This window comes from Gallus gallus, chromosome Z (assembly GCF_016699485.2).
Source record: "Gallus gallus isolate bGalGal1 chromosome Z, bGalGal1.mat.broiler.GRCg7b, whole genome shotgun sequence".
In the NCBI taxonomy this organism is placed as follows: domain Eukaryota; kingdom Metazoa; phylum Chordata; class Aves; order Galliformes; family Phasianidae; genus Gallus; species Gallus gallus.
Genome location: NC_052572.1, coordinates 78,681,668 through 78,689,151, shown reverse-complemented (window position 1 = coordinate 78,689,151; position 7,484 = coordinate 78,681,668). Strand labels below are relative to the sequence as shown.

Below are 7,484 nucleotides of genomic sequence, written 5' to 3'. Positions count from 1 at the left end.
GGTAAACTTCTTTTTCCGTCTCAGCACAAGGCTTAGATCTGTTCTCCCCACGGGCACACTTTGGAGAGGACGACAATTTGTGCTCTCTTGGTTTGTCAGATGGGGCTGGTGTGTCCTTGATCACCGGGGAGAATGTCTTCAGTGGCATCAGTGCTTGCCCACTGCGGAAGTCTCCACAGCCCAACTGGACAGCCTTTGGCTGCCCAAATGCCAAAACGTGGGGAAACGAACTCGGGTCAATGACTTCTCCAATCTGCCTTTTCTACAGATCCCAGCAGAACGAGGCTGCCTGCGCCAGCGGAAGAGCTGCCTGCGAGGAACTGCAGAGGCAGTCGGACGTGGTGGAATTCCTCATCAACCACACCGACGTCCTCTTCTGCTCCAGCTCCACATCAGGCATCGGAGATGGAGCAGGTGAGCGTCTTCCTGCATGAGCTTTGTCTTGATGAGACACCTTGATCAAATGCAGGCCTTCTCCAGGATTGTTGAGCTACGCTTTTGCTATCGAGGGGCCAGAAGACTTGTGGGCTTAAATGAGAATATGGCATCCTCTGTGGCTGGATGCGGAGAATGTCCAAGCCCAAAGTTGAGCATGAGAAAACCGTCCCTGTCATGGTAATGTTTTGTGTGCAGGTGAACCTTGATGAAAGGGTTCTGACCTCCTCTTCTTTCACTTGACCAGAAATGCAATGCTGAGAGATGTGCGGCACCTCCCCCAGAACTGTGATGGCTGTGCCGCTGCTTTCTGATCCTCCCTCTTAGCTGTGGTCTTCCCTTCCAGGGCGCAGTTCTCCATCAGGGCCCGAGTCTGTGCGGGTGTCTTCTCCTGCCTCCAAGCTGCTTACTTTGGAGGAGGCACAGGCACAGAGGGGAGGCCACAGCACCTCTCCCGCACTGACACACATCATGGACATGGAAGTGGAAGAAGGCCCCGCAGCTGCACAGGGGAAATTCCACACAGTCATTGACTTTCCGTCTGAAAGGTAAAGAGGACTTTCTTTTCCAGCAGCTTCCTATCAGACTTGGTTGGGTGGGCTTTTGTGGGTTTTTCTCCACTATTGCTAGTGCCAAAACTTGCAGAAAGTACGTGACGCCAATGGTGCGTGTGGTGGTGTACTGCATGTCCCCTCCCTTTGGACTCTGAGGTTCAACTAACAGGCATGCTCTGCATCTGGGTTGACATGGCTGAGGGGAATGTAGCCAGCAAGACTCCAGGGCTGAGTTCTAGAAATGGAACCGTCCTCAACCGTGTGAATCAGAGCGAGCTTCTAAGTTGTGTTTCAGCAGGAAGCAGGCAGTGCTAGGAACAATCAAGTGTTGGCAAGTGCTCAGGGCAGCTCTTCCCTCACCCTGCACCATGCACGACTCACACTGCTCACTCTTTTCTCCCTCCAGACCAAGTCCACCCAGCAGGGTGAGGGAATCCCCAGCATGCAGTTGGTGTTCCTGTTTCAAGCCCAGAAAACCATCCTCTGTGGCCAAACGCCAACTGCAGCGCGATGCCAGGGAGCCCTCGGAAACAGAGGTGGTGGTCCTGGCAGGTAAGGGTGCACATCCAGCTGTCAAAACCCTGCTTGTCAGCGCCATCGAATTCATGCTTGCAGTGAGCTTGTTTTTCCTAGCATTCAAGCCCGTGCCTACCATCTTTGGTTCAGCCCTGTCTTTCTTTCCCAAATCTGGTGTCTCTGGTGAAGTCAAGATGTGGACCTGCCGGAGCACACCCCTGTCATGCCTTTCCCCGAGTAGTTTTGGAAAGAGACGGGAGATGGGCACCACTGCAGTATGTCTCAGAATGATTCCTTCTGACACTTAGGATGGAAGGAAGAGTACCTTTGTGGCTCCGTGTTGCCTCTGTATCAGCAGGCACACATTTAAAAGAGAAAGACAAACAACAAAAGCGCAACAGTTCCTTTCGAGACAGTGCTCCTACTGTTGCTATTATCCTATTGGCTTTGTCCTGCTGCCACTGCATAAGCAAATCTCAAGAACCACTCTCATCATTCAGCTTGTGCAAGTTTGCCACTAACTGTTTGCCTGTGTATCTACTCCTTCCTAGGTGAACCGAGCCCTCGTCCACGCAGAAGAGCCAGAGTGTATAGCGATGGTTCACTGTGTGCATCCATGTATGGAGAGCTGCTTGGGAGCACAAATCGCTGCAGCTCAGATGACAGCCTTCCATATAACATCAGTGAGGGAATGAAGGTGCTCATCCAGGTGGAAGCCCTCATCTCTCCTGGCTGTGCAGAAGACGCTGACCTGAGCCTGCCAGAAACAACGGAAACCGAGCTGGACTGTGATGGGGCATCATTGCAGTGCAGCCCAGCCAAAGCACAGCCCGAGTGCCCCGACAGCAGCAGCTCCATGCAGGAGCAGGTCAGCGTCAGCCAGGAGGAGCCGAGCCTGGTGGAGGGGGCCGTAGAATCAGAGCTCCAGTCCCAGGCACCGGGCAGCAGCACGAGCTCTGAGCGCCTCTCTCCTTCACCAGAGAGGATGAGTCCCCTGTGTACACCGGACCTCTCACCAAAAGGCCCTCCTGGCTGTGAATGAATAAAAGCACGCTGGTGCTGGATCAACGCCTTGACTGCCTTCTGAGTCTTCATTCCCAGGGATTGGGATGGATGCAAGCAACAGCAAGGCAGCTCATGTTGCAAGGCTATGGCTGTGGGCTGTGCGTGCAGCAGAGCTGCGGGTTTGTTCCCATTTTGTCTGGCTGTGGGATGCCTGCAGCGAGAGCTGTGCTCCCGTAGTGTATGGTAGCAAAGAATCTCCAGCATCCGGGATGCTGCTCATGATCATGGCCAGCTTGCTGGCTGTGGCTTTGTGATGCTTTTGAGTGAGGGCTTTTGGATGCTCTTGGATGCCTCGGCTGGTCCCCGCCAGCTCTCTCCTCTCTCCTGCCGTGTCCATTCGTGGCTCCCAGCTACGAGCTGGCCCTGCAGAGCATCTGCAGCCCTGTCAGCATCAGCATCCAGCAGCGGCAGGAGGATCTCCCCGTGAGCAGCATCTGCCCGTCCCTCCCCCGGGCTCTCATTGGTCAGCGGCAGCTCTGTCCCTCCCCCGGTGTCTCATTGGTCAGCGGCATCTCTGTCCCTCCCCCGGCGTCTCATTGGTCAGAGGCATCTCCGTCCCTCCCCCGGCGTCTCATTGGTCAGCAACAGCTCTGTCCCTCCCCCGGCGTCTCATTGCTCAGCGGCAGCTCCGCCGGCTCCCATTGGCTGAGCCGCCGTGCGCGGGAGCGGCCGTTGGGAGCCGGCAGTGTCAGGCGCGGCTCTCGTCAGCGAAGCGCCGCTCCGGCGGCCCGGGCCGCCCCGCAGGAGAGCGCGGCGTCAGCCGGAGCTGTCCGGGCAGCACCGACCGGAAGCCGCGGCACAACGGGAGCGAGTGCTGAGGACAGCTCCGCCGGAGGTGTGCGGGAGAACGGGAGCGGGAGAGGGAGAGGGGCCCTGCGCGGCCCCCCAAGCACACTGCCCTCCCCTCCCCCGTGGAATCCCCGTGGGGTTGCGCTGTGGGATTGGGATGAGGGCTGTGGGATGTGGCTGGGGGATGGGTGGTGGGATTGGGACGGATGGAGGCCTCGGGTCCCCCAGCACCACAGTGCTGCTGCCAGCATCTGAACCATGCCCCCTCCCACCCCCAACCCCTCCAGCGCTGCTCTCGGTGCCCGCAGATCCCCTGCAGCTCCCCAGAACCGGGGCTAAGGTGGGCCTGTGGCTACTGGGAGCTGCGGGGAGGCTTCTTGATGCAGCTGGTAAGAGAACCTACGAGAGGAGCTGCCCTGTTAGACCTGCTGTTCACAAACAGAGAAGGTCTGGTGGGAGATGTAGAGGTTGGGGGCTGTCTTGGGCAGAGTGACCACGACATGGTAGAGTTCTCGATTCTTGGTGGAGGCAGGAGGGGGGACAGCAAAACTGCTGCCTTGGACTTCCGGAGGGCAGACTTTGAATTGTTCAGGAGACTAGTAGGGAGAGTCCCCTGGGGTTCGGTATTAGAAAGCAAAGGGGTACAAGATGGCTGGTTGCTCTTTAAGAAGGAAGTCTTAAAGGCGCAGGAGCAGGCTGTCCCCCTAAGCCGCAAAATGAGCCGGTGCGGAAGAAGACCGGCGTGGATGAATAGGGAACTCTTCTTGAGGCTCCAGGAGAAAAAGAGAATCTACCTCCTGTGGAAGAAGGGACGGGCAACCCAGAAAGAATACAAAGAAGTTGTTAAGATGTGCAGGGAGAAAATCAGAAAGGCTAAAGCCCAGCTTGAACTCAAGCTGGCTGCTGGGGTAAAAGGGAACAAGAAACTCTTTTACAAGTATATCAACAGCAAGAGGAGGACCAGGGAGAATCTCCATTCTCTACTGGATGAGGCTGGCAATGTAACCACTGAGGATGAGGAAAAGGCAGATGTTCTGAATGCCTTCTTTACATCTGTCTTTAAAAGACAGAGCGGTTATCCTCAGGTTTCTCTACTCCCTGACCTGGCAGCCTTGGCTGGGGAGCAGACTAAACCCCCCACGATTCAGGAGGTAACAGTTAGAGACCTGCTACTCCAACTGGACTGCCACAAGTCCATGGGACCGGATGAGATTCACCCGAGAGTGCTGAGGGAACGGGCGGAGGTGATAGCCGAGCCGCTTTCCATCATCTATCAGTGCTCCTTGTTGACGGGTGAGATCCCAGAAGACTGGAGGCTTGCCAATGTGACTCCCATCTACAAGAAGGGCTGCAGGGAGGATCCGGGGAACTACAGGCCTGTTAGCCTGACCTCGGTGCCGGGGAAGATTATGGAGCAGATTGTCTTGAGGGAGATCACGTGGCACATGCAGGTCAACCGGGGGATCAGGCCTAGCCAGCATGGGTTCACGAAGGGCAGGTCCTGCTTGACCAACCTGATCTCCTTCTATGATCCAGTGACCCGTCTGGTGGATGAGGGAAAGGCTGTTGATGTGGTCTACCTAGACTTCAGCAAAGCCTTTGACACTGTCTCGCACAGTATTCTCCTCCAGAAGCTGGCAGATCGTGGCTTGGACAGATACATTCTTTGCTGGGTAAGGAACTGGCTGGAGGGCCGGGCCCAGAGAGTGGTAGTGAATGGAGTTAAATCCAGCTGGCGACCGGTCACGAGTGCTGTTCCCCAGGGGTCGGTGCTGGGGCCTGTCCTCTTTAATATCTTTATTGATGACCTGGATGAGGGCATTGAGTGCACCCTCAGTAAGTTTGCAGATGACACCAAGCTAGCTGGAAGTGTTGATCTGCCTGAGGGTAGCGAGGCCTTACAGAGGGATCTGGATAGGTTGGATAGCTGGGCTGAAGCCAATGGGATGGGATTCAACAAGACCAAATGCCGGGTCCTGCACTTTGGCCACAATAACCCCAGGCAACGCTACAGGCTTGGGGCAGAGTGGCTGGAAGACTGTGTAGAGGAAATGGACCTGGGGGTGTTGATTGATGCTAGACTGAACATGAGCCAGCAGTGTGCCCAGGTGGCCAAAAAGGCCAATGGCATCCTGGCTTGTATCAGAAATAGTGTGGCCAGCAGGAACAGGGAAGTAATTATTCCCCTGTACTCAGCACTGGTGAGGCCGCACCTCGAGTACTGTGTCCAGTTTTGGGCCCCTCAATGTAAGACATCGAGGCCCTGGAGTGTGTCCAGAGGAGGGCACCAAAGCTGGTGAGGGCTCTGGAGCACAGGCCTTATGAGGAGCGGCTGAAGGAGCTGGGGTTGTTCAGTCTAGAGAAGAGAAGGCTCAGGGGAGACCTTATTGCTCTCTATAACTACCTGAAGGGAGGTTGTGGTGAGCTGGGGGTCAGCCTCTTCTCCCGGGTGACTAGTGATAGAACGAGAGGGAATGGCTTCAAGCTGCGTCAGGGAAGGTTCAGGCTGGACGTTAGGAAATACTACTTGTCTGAAAGGGTGGTCAGGCACTGAAATGGGCTGCCTAGAGAGGTAGTGGAGTCACCGAGCCTGGAAGTGTTTAAAGAGCGTTTGGATGTTGTGTTGAGGGACATGGTTTAGCGAGAACCATTGATGAAGGGCGGATGGTTGGACTGGATGATCCTGTGGGTCTTTTCCAACCTTAGCGATTCTATGATTCTATGATTCTATAGGGGGATATGGGTGTGACGGGGGCTGTGCAGGGACTGTTAAGGCGTATGGGTCTATAAGGAGCTGAGGGGTACTCTAGGGGGGTTCTGGGGCTGTGGTGAGCCATCGGAGGATTTGGGGCTATAGGTGGCTGTGGGGAGGTTCTGGGCGGGGGGGGTATGTAGTCAGGCTGCCCAGGGAGGTTGTGGATTGTCCTTCTCTGGAGATACTCCAAACCCAGCTGGATGCCTACAGTACAGCCTGCTGTATGGAGCCTGTTTTGCGGGGGGAGGGGTTGGACTCAGTGATCTTTAGAGGTCCCTTCCAGCCCCTACAGTTGTGTGATTGTGTGACTGTAATCGTTGCTTCTTGCAGCAGTAGAGTGTTTCAGAAGAGAGAAAAAGATGGCGGCGGTGAACTGGCTTTCTGTGGATGGTAAAGCTGTGCTGAGAGCTGGGCAGACTATTGCAGCTGAAAATGCGTGCCAAGTGTGCAGACGCAGAGGAATAACTTTTCCGTGTAGGTTGAGCTTGTCTAAGGTAGGTGTCCTTGCTAGGTGAGCTTCCGCTTTAAAGCATCAAGTAGTAATTTTAAAAGTAAGGTTGCCAGTTCTTTTTTTGCCCAAGTGATTTTTTAGCCGGGAGAGATTGAAGGTGCTGTTTGGTGATGGAAGACGGAGAGAGGAAAAGCAAGTAGAGGGCATGCTGTGCATAGCTACCACATGCCATGGGCACCGTTGTCATCCTGCACAAAAGAGGAGCAGCTCAGCAAGCTTGGCCTGGGCCGTGGGAAGGAGCATACAGACATCTGGACCAAGCGGAAACGAGTTAGTTGTGCAGGTTGGTTGTTTTCTGCTGTTTGTCCCACGTCCTGTTGCTCAGTGGTAGATCTGTTCACGTTCAGTGCTGGCAGGAATGTCCCCGAGCATTTTTGTTTCAGCTGTCGCAACACTTTGATCCCCTGCTGCTTGGCTGGGGCGTTTGAGGAATGATGCATGTGCTGCTGTCCAGCCAGGCTCTGGGGATGAGTCTGCGTAGCAGGGTATGCCTGAGGCTTGGGGACCAGGCCAGGTGGAATCCAGTGTGCTTTGCTGTCGTTCTCAGTGCTTGTTTTTGCTCAGGAGGGCAGGTGGTGAACCTCATGAAGCAATGCCTGCAGACGGGGTTTGCGGAGCAAGAGGTCCTGCAGGCCTTGTGTGACCGCCATGGAGCTGTAGCGAGGCTGCGTCAGTGTAAAAGAGCAGAAATCCCCGGAGGTGTGAAGGTGAGCTGTGGGCTCCAGTAGTGCAGGAGGGGACGTACGTGCTCAGGGTTTGACTGCTTCTGCGTGTGTTGAGTGTGATAGCACTGCTTGGTCCGTTTGAGTGTATGGAACAAGTGTGACATCCTTTGTGCTGGAGTCGTGTGGAAGGAGTC

At 55.3% G+C, this 7,484-nt stretch overlaps 1 long non-coding RNA gene across 1 annotated transcript; it reads left to right on the top strand.

Moving 5' to 3' along the window:
* Positions 1-6,861: 6,861 nt before the first annotated feature.
* Positions 6,862-7,249, top strand: LOC121108425. The gene is made up of 3 exons (XR_005842931.1): positions 6,862-6,908; positions 7,009-7,110; positions 7,190-7,249. It is a non-coding gene; the product is annotated as an uncharacterized LOC121108425 (long non-coding RNA).
* The last annotated feature ends 235 nt before the right edge of the window (positions 7,250-7,484 follow it).